The sequence below is a fragment of the Argentina anserina genome, chromosome 2 (genome assembly GCF_933775445.1).
Source record: "Argentina anserina chromosome 2, drPotAnse1.1, whole genome shotgun sequence".
NCBI lineage: Eukaryota > Viridiplantae > Streptophyta > Magnoliopsida > Rosales > Rosaceae > Argentina > Argentina anserina.
This window is the reverse complement of record NC_065873.1, coordinates 19,212,063-19,227,642: the sequence shown is the minus strand read 5'-3', so window position 1 is coordinate 19,227,642 and position 15,580 is coordinate 19,212,063. Positions and strand designations below refer to the sequence as shown.

The 15,580-nt window shown below is 38.1% G+C and overlaps 1 pseudogene; it reads left to right on the top strand.

The window, feature by feature from the left end:
* The first annotated feature begins 1,234 nt into the window (after nucleotides 1-1,234).
* LOC126784555 (WAT1-related protein At4g08300-like) lies at nucleotides 1,235-10,867 on the top strand (annotated as a pseudogene).
* The last annotated feature ends 4,713 nt before the right edge of the window (nucleotides 10,868-15,580 follow it).

The window sequence follows — 15,580 nt, the reverse complement described above, 5'->3', positions numbered from 1 at the left end:
TTGTTTCTGTGTAGTCCAGATTGGTAATTCCAATCATCAGTAAAGTTCAGACGCAATAGGACAAAAGGGAACGATTAATTCAAGAAATAGAATGTGGTTTAAATGTCCATTTATGTAGAAAAAGTTGTGCAGATGTAAACAAAATTAAGGATACTAAATAATTTCCAAGCTAGATAGTTCTTGTTAAGTTCTGTGGTCATTTCTATCTTTGTTCAGTTGGCCTTTCAGTGGAAGTTCTTGGTGTATTTCAGTCTTACATCACAAGAAGGCGGTAAATTATGCATCAAAACTATAAAAAAAATTGATTTGTTCCCTTACCCTAAATGATATTCTGCGGAAGTCACTCAAAGGAAAGAATAACCAACAGGAAGAAGTGAAGAACCATTCTGATTCTCCACAGGCCAAACTATTAAAGTGTGTCATTAAATTATGCATCTCAACTGAAAATTGGAGTTTTTCCCTGACCCTAAATGGTATTCTGCGGAAGCCACTTAAATGAAGGAATAACCAACAGAAAGAAAATTCTGATTCTCCACAGAACCAAATGTTCAGTGTGTTAATAAATCATTCATCTAAACAGATAATTCATCAAAACTGAGAAAAAAAGAGAGGAGTTTTTCCCTTACTCTAAATGGCATTCTGCAAAGGTCACTAAACAAAAGAATAACTAACAGGAAGAAAGTTCTCATTCTCCACAGAACCTAGTGTCATGTTTCACGTATGCACCATGTGCTTTGCTATCTCCAATCTCATAAGTTCACAAGATGGTAAAAATTCACTACTGAAGAGGCATGAATACCATTTATTAGAGTTCAGTTCATGCAAGTTCAAGCAATATTTTATCAAATTAATATGTGTATTAGTTCGATCTGTATGATAGAAAGTATTCCAAAGTAAGAGCACTTCACTTTTACCAAGCATCTACAAAGGGCTGTTAAGAGACATGATTACTTATCTAGTAGCAGGTATAGATATAAAGAATTAAAGGCCACTAACATAACAGCAGGAATATAACCATATTTGTATAATGTACTCTGACATTTGCATGCATTACAAATTCAGTGCCCGAGTAAGAATTTGAGAACATGATTTGTACCGTCAACAAGCTAAGCAGGCGTCACCGATAAATCAGAATCCTTTTATTCACATTCGTAATACAAATGGGTTAAGGCTTCATGCTTCAATTATAAACAACCTGCATAGCAAAAAGATGTATGCTTCAGACAAACAAACTATGGATCTTGTACTAAGTCCATACATGAAGATCTACAGGAAATTCAAGTCACACCTTCTCATGGTTTTGGCACAAATCGGATATACTTTTCTCTACTTCATTACTGACACATCCTTCAATCATGCCATGAACCCTCATGTCTTTGTAACCTATCCACATATAGTTGACGGGATAGTCATGTTTCCATTTTCCTATTTCCTTGAGAGGTAAAAGTTGAAGCTCCGAGTGCAGTTACTCATATCCTTGTAACATGAACAAACAATTAGAACTTGTTCGTTTTTACTTTAAAGGCATACAAGTCCCTTAAAAACTTGCTTCCCTGCAGAATATCTAGGCCAAAGTTGACTCCAGCATTGTTTATGGAGATATTTGTGCTTGCGCTGCTAGGGTAGGATGTTGCATTTTTTTTTTCTGATTTACATGCGTGGAAGAAACAGATTCAAGTTTACCTTCCTTTTCCCTGCTGAAAAATCTCATGGCCTCTTTCTTTCTCTCTTGATGAAAAGCAGGGTTGGCTTAACCCTCAATATGTAATTTGCAAGCCTGAAGTACACATCTTCAAGCTTTGTCACATCAATAGCCAATACCATACCATCCCTGACTTTTCTGAATGCAGTAATACTACGGTATCGAACATAAACACCAGTTAGTGAGTAAGCATCTTTGATCTTTCATGCTTCATTTTTTTTTTTTGAACAAACATGTTTCTGATACTCGCTTCTCATAGACTGGAGGTTGTAGATGTGAGGAATCCACGCGGAATAGCTAAAGTCTTGGGGACCTTAATATCTCTTGCTGGGGTCATTACCATGACTTCATACAAAGGACCTGCAATTCAAAGCTTGTCCGAAGCATCAAAACACACAAGAAGCAATGTTGTTCACAAAAGCTGGACAAAGGGTTCAATACTTGTGATTGCAAGTTGTATAATATGGTCCATATGGTACATAATGCAGGTATTAAGCAAATTCATAGAAATTTAGGACACAAGGTTTGGTTTTTCACAGAACAAAATATGTAAATGAGATCTGCTGGACTGACTGTAGGGAATGACACTGAAGAAATATCCTGTACAATTGTCACTAACCACATGGATCAATTGTATCGGTGCAGCGCAATCAACTGTGTTCACTATCATCATGGAGCACAAACAGCAGCATGGAGAATTACATACAAGAATGATTTCTTGTCCATCATATATGCTGTAAGTAAAACTATATTGTTAATATATGCCTTGAATCATCCAATCTGTTCTGGCGGCTAATCTGTATATCGGGTTATACTAGGTTATGGTTTCCTATTAGGACTAGTATATCGGGTTATACTAGGTTATGGTTTCCTATTAGGACTAGTATATCGGGTTTAGGGTTGTATATAAACAACCTATTGTGTGTTGTGTTGTTGTTGTTCTGTATTTTTTTTCCTCAACATAATAAAACTGTTCTTCTTCTGTCCGTGGACGTAGCTAACACACATCGTTAGTGAACCACGTAAATCTGTGTTCTTTCTTGCACTAGTTATAACAAACTGATATCAGAGCCAGGTTGCCTGGTTGTGATTTCCGCCAAGAAAGATGTCTGGTTTGAATGTGAAGATTGATAAATTCACAGGGAGGAACAGCTTCAGTTTATGGCAGATCAAGATGCGAGCCTTGTTAAAACAACAAGGGATGTGGGCGCCGCTGGTTAAGAAGTCAGGGGATCAAGAAATCGCTGAGATGGCCAGTCTGGAGGAGAAGGCACACTCGACAATTTTGTTGTGCCTTGCAGATGATATAATCACCGAAGTCGCAGAGGAGGAATCTGCGGCTGGTCTGTGGTTGAAGCTTGAGAGTCTATACATGACGAAGTCTTTAACCAACAAGTTGCTTCTAAAGCGACGTCTGTTCGGTCTGCATATGGAAGAAGGTACATCTCTAAGAGATCACTTAGATCAGTTAAACACTGTTCTATTAGATTTGCGTAATATCGATGTTAAAATTGATGATGAGGATGCTGCTCTAATTCTGTTGGTATCTCTACCTTCGTCGTATGAGAATTTTGTGGATTCTTTTATTGGTGGGAGAGATACTCTGACTCTGGAGGATGTTAGATCATCTTTACATACTAGAGATATGCGTTATAAGGCGACCGGTACTAGTTCAGACAGTCAGGCTGCAGGGTTGGTAGCCAGTGGAAGTTTGGGACAGAAAGGTTCGGGGAAGAAGAAATATAAGAATCCAGTTTCAAAGGGTTCCAAATCCAATGATGTTTGTAACTACTGTAAAGAGAAGGGACATTGGAAAAACGAATGTCCAAAGAAGAAGAAGCAGTCTGAGAAAGCATCAGGTACTGCTGTTGTAGCAGAAGTTGACACCACTTCGGAAGAAGATCTGGCCTTGGTTGAAGATGCACACATACATCACAGGGATGTGTGATGTGTGGATTTTGGATACTGGGGCGTCTTATCATATATGTCCACGCAGAGAGTGGTTTTCAACCTATGAGCAGATAGATGGAGGCAATATTTCTATGGCAAACAGTTCTGCAAGTAAGGTGGTTGGAATTGGCTCAATAAAAATACGGACACATGATGGTAAATTCTGTACATTGAATGATGTTAGGCATGCTCCACACATGACGAAAAACCTGATTTCTTTGGGTCTTCTAGATAGCAAAGGTTTCAAGTACAAAGGCTCATGTGGAATTTTAAATGTCTACAAAGGTACCAATGTGGTTCTGAAAGGTGTCAAGCGAGGTACTTTATATATTCTGCAAGGTTCAACGTTGTCAGGCTCGGCTGCTGTTGCATCATCAGAGGTTCACAAGGATGATATGACCAAGCTATGGCACATGAGGCTTGGTCATATGAGTGAAAGAGGGATGCAAATTCTGTCAAAGAATGATCTTCTTGGTGGCCACAAGGTCAAGGATTTTAGTTTATGTGAAAATTGTATCTTTGGGAAGCTACATTGCAGAAAATTTCCTAAAGCGATTCATAGAACTAAAGGCACGCTTGATTATATCCATTCTGATTGTTGGGGTCCCTCTCGCGTTGACTCTTTGGGAGGTCACATATATTTTGTGTCTATGATTGATGATTACTCAAGAATGACTTGGGTGTTCATGATGAAGCATAAAAGTGACGCCTTTAAGAATTTCAAGCAGTGGAAGGCATTAGTTGAAAATCAAACAGGGAAGAAGATCAAGAGGCTGCGAACTGATAATGGTCTGGAATTCTGTTCTGCTGAATTTAATGATTTCTGCAAGACTGAAGGTATTGCAAGGCACCATACAGTCCGAAATACACCACAGCAAAATGGTGTAGCAGAACGTATGAATCAGACACTTCTGGAGAGAGCTAGGTGCATGCTCTCTAATGCTGGATTAGAAAGAAGATTCTGGGCAGAAGCGGTGAATATTGCTTGTTATCTGATAAATCGTGGACCACACACATGTATACATCTCAAAACACCTTATGAGATGTGGTCTGTTAAGTCTGCTGATTACTCCAATCTGAGGGTTTTTGGGTGCTCTGCTTACTATCATGTAAGTGAGGGTAAGTTAGAACCAAGAGCTAAAAAAGGGGTGTTTGTAGGCTATGGAGATGGGGTTAAAGGTTTCAGAATCTGGTCTCCATCTGAAAGGAGGGTTATACTGAGTAGGAATGTAGTATTTGATGAAAATTCTATGTTTAACCCTACTATGAAGTCTGTGGTTGTATCAGAAAATTGTAGTGTTGAGAAACAGGTGGAGCAACAAGTCACTGAAGATGTGAGTGAACCACAACAAGAAGACATTCAGAATCAGAACAAATGGTTGCTAATCAGCATGGTTTGGCTCATGAGCGATCTAGGAGACCAAACTTTGGGAAACCACCTACAAGGTATGGTTTTGAGGACATGGTGGCTTATGCACTACAGGTTGCTGAAGAGGTGGATCCTCATGAGTTGTCCACCTACAAGGAAGCAGTTACAAGTACAGAGTCAGCTCAATGGCTTGCTGCAATGGGAGATGAAATGGAATCACTTCAGAAAAATCAGACTTGGGAATTGACCAAACGACCTGATCAGGGGAGAAAGGTTATTACTTGCAAATGGGTTTTCAAGAAGAAAGAAGGGTTGTCATCTGCTGAGGGCATCAAGTATAAAGCTCGAGTAGTTGCAAGAGGGTTCCATCAGAAAGAGGGAGTTGACTACAATGAGATTTTCTCACCTGTGGTCAGACATACTTCTATCAGGGTGCTACTAGCCATAGTTGCACATCAGAATCTGGAGCTTGAGCAATTAGATGTGAAGACAACGTTCTTACATGGAGAATTGGAAGAAGAGATTTACATGACTCAGCCAGATGGTTTTCAAGTCCCCGGAAAGGAAGACTATGTTTGCAAGTTGAAGAAGTCCTTGTATGGACTAAAGCAGTCCCTTAGACAGTGGTACAAGAGGTTTGATAGCTATATGATAGAGATCGGCTACATCAGGAGTCCGTATGATTGTTGTGTCTACTACAACAAGTTAACAAATGGTTCCCTCATTTATCTGGTCCTGTATGTAGATGATATGTTGATAGCTGCAAAAGACAAGTCTGATATTCAGAAGTTGAAGGGTCTCCTCGGTGCAGAGTTTGAGATGAAGGATTTGGGAGCAGCCCGAAAAATTTTGGGAATGGAGATTTACAGGGATAGAAGTCAGAAGAAGCTTTTCTTATCACAGAAAGGCTACATCCAGAAAATATTATCCAGGTTTGGTATGTCTACATCCAGATCTTTAGATACTCCAAGTGCTGCAAATATTCATCTGTCTACTGCGTTTGCACCTAAATCTGCTGAGGAGAAGGAATACATGTCTCGAGTTCCTTATGCTAGTGCAGTAGGAAGCTTGATGTATGCTATGGTTTGCACTAGGCCTGATCTTGCACACGCTGTTAGTGTTGTCAGCAGATTTATGAGTGATCCTGGGAAGGAGCATTGGCAGGCTGTGAAGAGAATTTTTCGGTATCTCAAAGGTACGTCTGATGTTGGTCTCATTTATGGAGGTAATACAAATGATACAAACTGTTTGGTAACAGGCTATTCAGATAGCGATTATGCTGGAGATGTTGACACTAGGAGATCTATGACTGGTTATGTCTTTACTCTTGGTGGCTCTGTTGTTAGATGGAAAGCTACTTTGCAGCCTATAGTGACTTTGTCTACTACTGAAGCAGAGTACATGGCTCTGACAGCCGCTGCAAAGGAAGGCATATGGTTGAGGGGACTGGTCAATAGTCTTGGTTTGCATCATGATCAGGCTATAGTATATTGCGATAGTTTGAGTGCAATATGTTTAGCTAAGGATCAAGTTCATCATGAGAGGACTAAGCACATTGATGTCAGGTATCATGAGAGGACTAAGCACATTAGGTTATGGTTTCCTATTAGGACTAGTATATCGGGTTATACTTGTAACGACCCCAAAATTTCGAGCTTTAAAAACTCAAAATTTCAAAGTCGTTAGAACACCAATAACAATCTCAATGGAATCGAAATCATTTAAGTGCACAGCAGATCATCACTGAGTTCTCAATACAACTCAGAAAACCAATTATTACAACCTAAATTTATAATTTAACATTACATAAGATGGAATGTAATAATCCTCACAATCTCTCACAAAACTCACAAATAAAATCACAACAATTCTCACACACAAATCCTCGCTAGAAAACCTCACCACAAGCTGGATACGAGCAACTTCGAGTCTCCGGTGTCGTCTCTCAAACTCCACTAATCAACACCTGCGGAATTATCCCCTACACCATTGGATTGGTGCACCGGGATTGTAAACACAAACCCGGTAAGCTTATAGCTTGTATGAGTAAAATCAAAATATAATTCGCATATCAAAATATACGAAAAATCACAAATCAACAAATATAAATGCCCTCATGAGTCAATGGACAGCCCATCTGGTTGTCCCAAAAGAATATGAAATGAAACGCTCATGAGAAAATTAAGTAACCCTTATGGTTACCCAAATGCATTTATAATACGGGTACCAAGAACGCTGGTACACATCTGTTACCCCTCTCGTAATACACCGCCGATATTGGATAGCCACCCGCTACCCAACATCCAAAATAATCTGAGTACCCATGAGCAGATAACCACCCGTTACCTCACATGCAGTACTAAGGCAGACAGACTAGAGCTCTAACTGTATCGTAACTTTCGCCCGGCCAAAGGCTAGGTTTCGACTTGCCAAACACGTACAATAATCTCACATCATATTGTACCAAACATTAGGTCCGAAGACAATTCACATTTTAACAATCTCAATGTTAAAAATCACGTACAATAATCTCACATCATATTGTACAAATCAAAATCACAATAAAATCATAACAGTATATTATATAGCAAACTATATATATATATACGTATTTATTTACCATTTGTACGATATATATATAATTCATTATATCTTATACATGTCATAATTTATAAACATGTCCGAAGACAAAACGTTTAACAATCTCAATATTAAACTCACATGCTTGTCGTCGAAATGACCTATTTCAAATGAATTCATAACAGTATATAATATAGCAAATCATATATATTTATACTTATTACCATTTATACAGTATATATATAATCCACTATATTATATACCTGTCGTATTTCAATATTTAAAACTCTTGCAAAAATCTTAAAATCACCGCAAGGGTGGATTCATAAAATATGTGAGATTTTACTCACCTTATCGAGTCGAGCGTAATCCCACAATTTCCGAAGATAATTCATTTCCTCGCTTTATAGATCACCTTGAAAAGATAAGAAAAGGATTTAGAAACGTTTCGTAAACCTTTAAATGCCGAAACAGTAATAATCGGTTACTGTTCAGCAATTTTCGATTTTACGAATTTACTGTTCACAGTTACTATTCACTGTCACTATTCTCATTACTGTTCATGTATTTATGTACAAATACACAAAATAATACGTATTTCTGTATGTATACATACTATTTGCGTATTTCTGTACGTATACATACTGTTTCTGTATGTGTACATAATGTTTACGTATTTATGTACGTATACATATTATTTAAATGTAAATACAATCCCAGTAAATAAAATTTACTAATTACCTTTTACAAATTACTTTTTACAATTACTGAAAGTAATTTATATTTACATTTACTGTACGTAAAATTTAATTTACATTTACCGTACGTAAAATTTAATTTACATTTACCGTACGTAAAATTTAATTTACATTTACCGTACGTAAATAAAATTTACATTTACATTTACCATACGTAGTAAATTACCAAAATACCCTTCTCGGAATCATTGTTCATGCCGCCGCACGTGGCGGCGCGTGGGGTACACGCGCCACCCGCCGGCAGCCGCGCGTGGCGCTCACGCGCCACTCACTGTGGCAGCGCGTGGGGCACACGCGCCGAGCCCAGGGACGGCGCGTAGCTCGCCACCGCCGCCCCATTTCTCTCCTTTCCTTTCTCCTCCACCACTCCACGGCCTAAAGCTGCCCCTACACCATCTCACGCTCTCACACGCGCCGCCTAAGGCGGCGGTCCTCCATTCTCCACCTACACCTCCGATCCTCCTCCAAAAACTTCCCAATCGATCTAAAATTCTCCCAATCAATCCCAAAACATTGTACAACCACACACAATCAATCAATCTCATCAATCCTTACCTAGATTGAACGGTGGAGCTTCGATTCGTTGTCGGTGTGAGATGGGTCACCGATCGTTCCGTCGCGTCTTCTTCCTCGATCGTGGTGTTGCAGGGGTTGAGGAGTGACGGAGGTGCGCCTGCTTTGCACCCTAGCTTCGTCGGAGAACGATCGAGTGGTGGCGATTCGAGGCAGAGGACGGGGTGGGTCGTTGTGACGAATGGCGACGGGGAAGGGCACGATCTTCTCGGGGTTTGACGAGGTGGTCCGTGCGAGGCTTTTGAGGAGGGCGGTGTGTGACACGGGCCACAGGTCGGCGAGATCGCCGGTGAGATTTCTGAGGGAAGGAAGAAAATCGGGGAGAGGGCGAGAGAGAAGAGAGAGAAGGTGATGGAGACGCGGGTAAGGAGAGAGAAGAGGGTTTCTGAAAATGGAAACCCTACTTCTGATTAGTTTCCTTTTATACCCATTTCTAAATCGGAAACTAACTTCCATCGTTAATAACTTTCACCTCCAACGTCCGATTCGAACGCGTCACATATCCACGAACTCGTATCGACGAGCTCTACAACTTTCGTGAAAGAAGTTTTCGCAACCGAGCGACGGAAATAAAAGTCGATAATTTCGTTCGGAAACGTAACGTTTTTCGAATTAAACGTTTCCGAGAACGTAACTGTTACTCGTTTCATAACGTCGTAATCAATCACATTCATTCTAATGAAATTTCACAATTTTATAGAATTCAATCAAACTCAAATATCGTTTTGAAAATTAGGGTTATTACAATACTAGGTTATGGTTTCCTATTAGGACTAGTATATCGGGTTTAGGGTTGTATATAAACAACCTATTGTGTGTTGTGTTGTTGTTGTTCTGTATTTTTTTTCCTCAACATAATAAAACTGTTCTTCTTCTGTCCGTGGACGTAGCTAACACACATCGTTAGTGAACCACGTAAATCTGTGTTCTTTCTTGCACTAGTTATAACATATATGATTTGAGTAAATCTCTTATTTATTTATTTATCTGCTACTAACTATTAGTTACTAACTACACTCTAATGATTAACTGTAGGGAGTTGTGTGCTCGGGTATAGCAGGCTTCATTCAACTGTGGTGTAAAAATATAAAAGGACCTGTTTTCGTGACCATGTTCAATCCTCTTGCAACAGCATTAGTGGCAATTCTAGCTTACTTCATTCTCGGCGAAAAGCTGCACATTGGCAGGTAATAACACACTTTATATTTGGGAATTTCTAATTAAGCTAATGTCTAAAGTTGAATTCGGTTTACACAGAATATTGGGAGCGGTTATGTACTTAGTGTTATGGGGAAAAGATAAAAGAGCAAAGTTATTTCAAGGCACAGGAGAAACCTACTCTTATTAGTGATAACCAGAAGGAACCAAAGATGCAAGTGGGACCTTCAGCAGATAGAAAGGTACTCCAAATGGACCTTGAGACAAAAGGCGAAACCGATGGTTGAAGATTATGCATCATATGATTCAGATCAAATAACATTAATTTTAGAGAGAAATAAGGCAATTGTCAGGTTAGCTTCTCTGTGCCTTTAATACTGATTTATACTAGTGAGTAATGACTTTGCTGAATAAGAAACTAATGAAATTAGGGAAGGTCCATGACTAACATGAAAATCCAAGCCTGTGACCCTGAAAATTAATTGGAAACTTTCATCAAATTCACTCAAACCAGTCATATTTGAGTTTCCTTTTTATCTTCCATTGAAGAAATTACTAGAACACTGTAGTTAAGAGATTGAAATAGATAATACTATGTTCTAATATCTGCTTGTTACATATTAGCCTGCATACTAACTAACTACGTAGATGATCATGTATGAATTTCAACAGCATAACTTTCAGTCAAGTTTTCAGGGAAGTTAATTAGTGGCGAAAGCACGAATGTGTGTGCATGCTGTCAAGCATGGTGACATTTGTGTCAAGAGCTAAATTGAAACCACCATATCAGATGAGAATTTTTCTGATGTCAATGTCCTCTCCACTGTAGTCTCACGGGTGTGAAAAGAAAAGAAAAAAGCAGCAAAATCGTCTGTGCTGATACCAATTATCAGAACAGTTCAGACTCCATGAAGATGAAAGCAGGGAACGAATACTTCAAGAATTTGAACGTGATAACGTATGCATTTCTGTAGAGAAAGTTGTGCAGATGCTAACACAAGGAAGATACCACGTAATTTCTTAGTTGAAATGCTCTCGTTAAATTATGCTCTTCTTTCTATCTTTGTTTTCATTGATTTTCAATGGAAGTTCTTAGTGTAATTCAGTCTTACATTACGAGGCAATAAATTATGGCATTATGCATATCTAAACTGAAAAAAAAATGGAGTTTTTCCCTTACCCTAAATAGTATTCTGCAGAAGCCACAAAAAGGAAAGAATAACCAAGAGGAAGAATAATTCTCGTTCTCCAAAGTCCAAGTGTTATTGTGTTTCAGTGTTTCACTAAATCATGCATCCGAAGAAAAATATGTACAAAATAAGATTCGCTGTACATCTTCATTAATTAAAAACATCTAAAGCATTATCAAGTACATATGATCTGATGAGCTGACTGATGGCCAAATTCCGTTTTGATATAATAAATCTCTACAGATCTTGTTATGTTTTGCTTTTGCATCCCGTGCTTAATTTGCTTTGTCAATTCTCACAAGATGGTAAGAACTCACTACTGAAGATGCATGAAGTTGTAAAGTTCAGCACTTAAGCTCCTGCAAGTACAAGTACTAATTTTATCAAAATTCTGAATTAGTTCTGTATGATAGAATGGAAAGTATATCAAAAGTAAAAGGACATCACTCTTAGTGAGCCTGTACAGATCGAAGACTATAAATTAAGCTAGTTTCAGGTATGTACGTAACTAAAGCTAACACATTAGCAGGCATATAGCCATATTTGTATTTTGTGCCCTGACATTTGTACGCATTAGAAAAAACTCATTGCCTTAGTAAGAATTTGAGAACATGATACTGTCAACAAGCTAAGCAGACAGATATAATCGATAAAATCAGAATCCTTTTCATTCACATTCGGTATTACGAATGTATTAAGGCTTCATTGCTTCAGTTATAACAAGCCTGAATAGCAACAACACATTGTTGCAGAAAAACAAACTACAGGTATGGCTCTTGTAAGTCTCCATACATGAAGATCTATAGGAGATTCAAGCCACATACCCAGTCTCACGGTTTTGGCACAGATCGGTTAAACATCTCTCTAATTCATTAATACCAATGCATCTTCACTCATGGAATGAACCCTCATGTACGTCTTTGTAGTTTGTAACCTAGCTACCGATCGACATATAGGCGGTGGCTTAGTCATGCATTTACCTATTTTCTTGAAAGGTAAAGGAGCTCAGAGTGCAGTTCCTCGTAGCCTTCAATTCTAACATCAATTGTTTAGTTCATCAGAACTTCTTTCTTTCATTACTTGAGAGTTGAGAGCAACTTTTCCTTTCAGAAAAAAAGGTTAGGCCACCACTCACTATACAAATCGAAGCGTACGTTAGTCAACAGTCCTCGCCTTTTCTCGAAAAAAAAACCAGAGAAAAAAGAAATCGAGGAGTTTAGGATGTCGAACCGAGAGGAAGCAACCGCGGATCTGCGGGTTGGGATGTCGAACCTTGCAATTTCCGGAAACGCAATCGATCGCCGACAGGAAGGTGAGTCGATTATTCGCCATATTTAATTTGTTCGTTCTTAGATATGAATAATTGTATTAATTTGAATATGAATGTACGTCTTTGCCAGCAATTGCAGATCTCAGAGCGAAGGTGGCAGTTGCAGCAGCCACATCACTTCAACAAGGTGAGATTATAATTTTAAGTTTTATATATGGAATCAGTAATTCGATTGATCTGAAACCATAATTAAACCTCAATTTCGGTGAATATATTTTGGGGGTTGAAATTATGGATCATAGTTTGTTGACATGATGAATATGCAATGTGGATGGTTTGAAATTGATGCAATTTGCACACAAATGTAAATACATGCAGCTCAATATAACTCAACCCCACCACCGCCTCCACCACCGCTGTCATCTTGATGGAAGAGGCAGCGTAGATCCAACCCAAACCTCCACCGGGCTTATGTCTATGGAGGCTTAAGGCGGAAAATATTTTGAGGCCCCAAAATCTAAAAAAAAAAATTTATCTACTACATATTATTATGCACAAGATTAAATTTCAACAAATTACGATTAATTCATGACATCTTACATATTCTAAAAAAACTTGAAAATGAATGATGATAACTTGTTAGACTAATAGAAACACTAATTTATATCTAAAAAAACTTTCTTTTTATTGTAATCTCATACTTGTATAGTGGATAATGCTAACTTTTATTTACTAAAACATAGTAACTAGTCTTTTGACTCTCCTTTCTTTCTTCATTTTTTAAATAGGCCCCCTCAAAATGTAAGGCCCTAGATTTGAGCATACTTGCTCTTGCCTCAGGGCCGACAGTGATTCCACAACTGCCAGCAATCCACCTCCCTCCACCGTCGAAACCACCACCAATCCACCATAAAAGGAGCACACAACACACAAAAAAACTAGAGAAAATAAGAAAAATGAGAGATTGATGAATTAATATTCTACACAACTATCACAGACTTGTTCTAAGCGTTTAAGCTTCCTAAAGGGTTCTAATCACCCGATAAGATTGTCGATCTCTAACCTGAAATATGCACTCCCAAATTTACAAATCACACTCCAACTTTCTGTTTTTTCTTTTGTTAAAACTTTATAATAAGGCAAATCATTTGAAACTAAAGATAGAAATTAAGCTATTAAAATATGAAAGTGAGAGTGTGGATTGTAAAATGAGGAGCTAGTGGAAATTTCAGGGTATTTTTTTAATTGCTATAATTTTGAGTTTGCTTACTATATTTTCAAAAGAGCAGTACATTAAAGGAAATAGTAAAGTAAATTAAATTGAAGAAGTGTATTATGAAATGTTTAAAACTATTTAATTTAAGAATTCTATTATTACATATTTATGGGTTAAAAGAGATTTTAAAATTTAATTCAAGAGTGAGTTAATTCAATATCTTGCTACATGTGACAATATCAGTCAGGACCTATATGTACGTGCACGTGTGCCACAAAAGTATTACAAATAGCATCATTGCAACAAATATCACAATAACATTTTTTAGCATACATGTACATTCAAGACCGTGAGTGATATATTTGTAGCATACGTGACTCGCGGTTTTTTTTTTTAATATGAACAAAACGTTCTTTAGCATTTTTATATGTTTTGAGAACATAATTGAATTTGATAGTAACCGAGGTTTCTAGAACGATTGCATTGGACGAAGGTCCGCACTTGAGGGGCCCATTGCCAAGCCACACAAGCATTTCAGTCCCCTACCACTAGGGTTTACAACAGTGACTGAGCCTTCCCTAAATCTCTGCTTTTCCCTTTCGTGAAGCTCGGTGAGTGAGCCTCTCCGGATACGACCATCTTCCGACCGATAAAGCTTCTTGCAATTGTTTCTATTTTTAATTAGGGTTTCTATTATGTTCTTTCAACTATTGGTTTGGTGCGTAAATGGAACTAATTAGAGAGCTGAGTACTGATTTTGGGTTCTTCCTTTTCATTCTACAATGGACAGTAGAGGATGAAGGTTGGAGAAGAATTATAAGGACTTTGATATTCCTGGATAATAGTCAACGAAGGACGAATTTTGAGCAGACTTGTGTGCAAGTTCAAGGTTGCTTGCACTGGCGTTGTAGGGATTTAAGGCTTATTGTAGTCTTTGACGTGGTGACTGAGAGATTTAGTGAAATGATGGTTCCTTTTCCTCAATGGATAGTCTACAATGACATTTTTGAGATAGGAGGGACATTAGCAATTCTCATCCGGATCATGGACTTCATTTGTGGAGAGTTGTCGATTATGGGAACAACCAATAGGAGAGGGCGCCTCTGGATTATGGCTTTCATACTGAGGTTTATCATATAGATCATTCTTTAAAAACGCTAAGGCATACGTTAAGGCGTTTTTCCAAACTATTTAAGTTTTAAGGTTTGAAATTGATGCAATTTGCACACAAATTCATGTCCATGCAGATCTTGAAACCTTTGAGAGGGAAGAAGCCGTGAGGCAATATTGTGCTCTTATATCTGAACTAGTCAAGGCAGAGCAGCGAGTATAACCAGTGCTATTATATATGGAAATCTGTTATTATTGGAATAATAATCATTGATCCATTGGAGTATATTTTCGTGCTTCCCTTGTCAGTTTCTGGTGTAGCTTTTCTTGGGAATTCTACTAGTAAATGTCTAGCTCAAATAATAATTTCCATGGCTGGTTTATTTTAGTCTTTCAAATTTATAGTTAGAGAACGGTTACCCCATTGCAATCCTACCTATCCTTCATGTCTTGGCTTTTGTTTCTCTTATTGCTAGCATCCTTCCTTTATCACTGTTTTTTTAATGGATGGATAGTGCGGCTAACCTCAAGCTTTTATCAATGAAATTATCGAATACAAGGGGGATGTGAAGCCTAAACCCCTAATTATAAATACCTGACATAATATCAAATATACCTACAAATAAGTACTTAACAAAACTCCAACTAGCGATAAGTACTACCCTCATTACGAGTCTATTTGCTTTGAAACAGCGGTGACATAC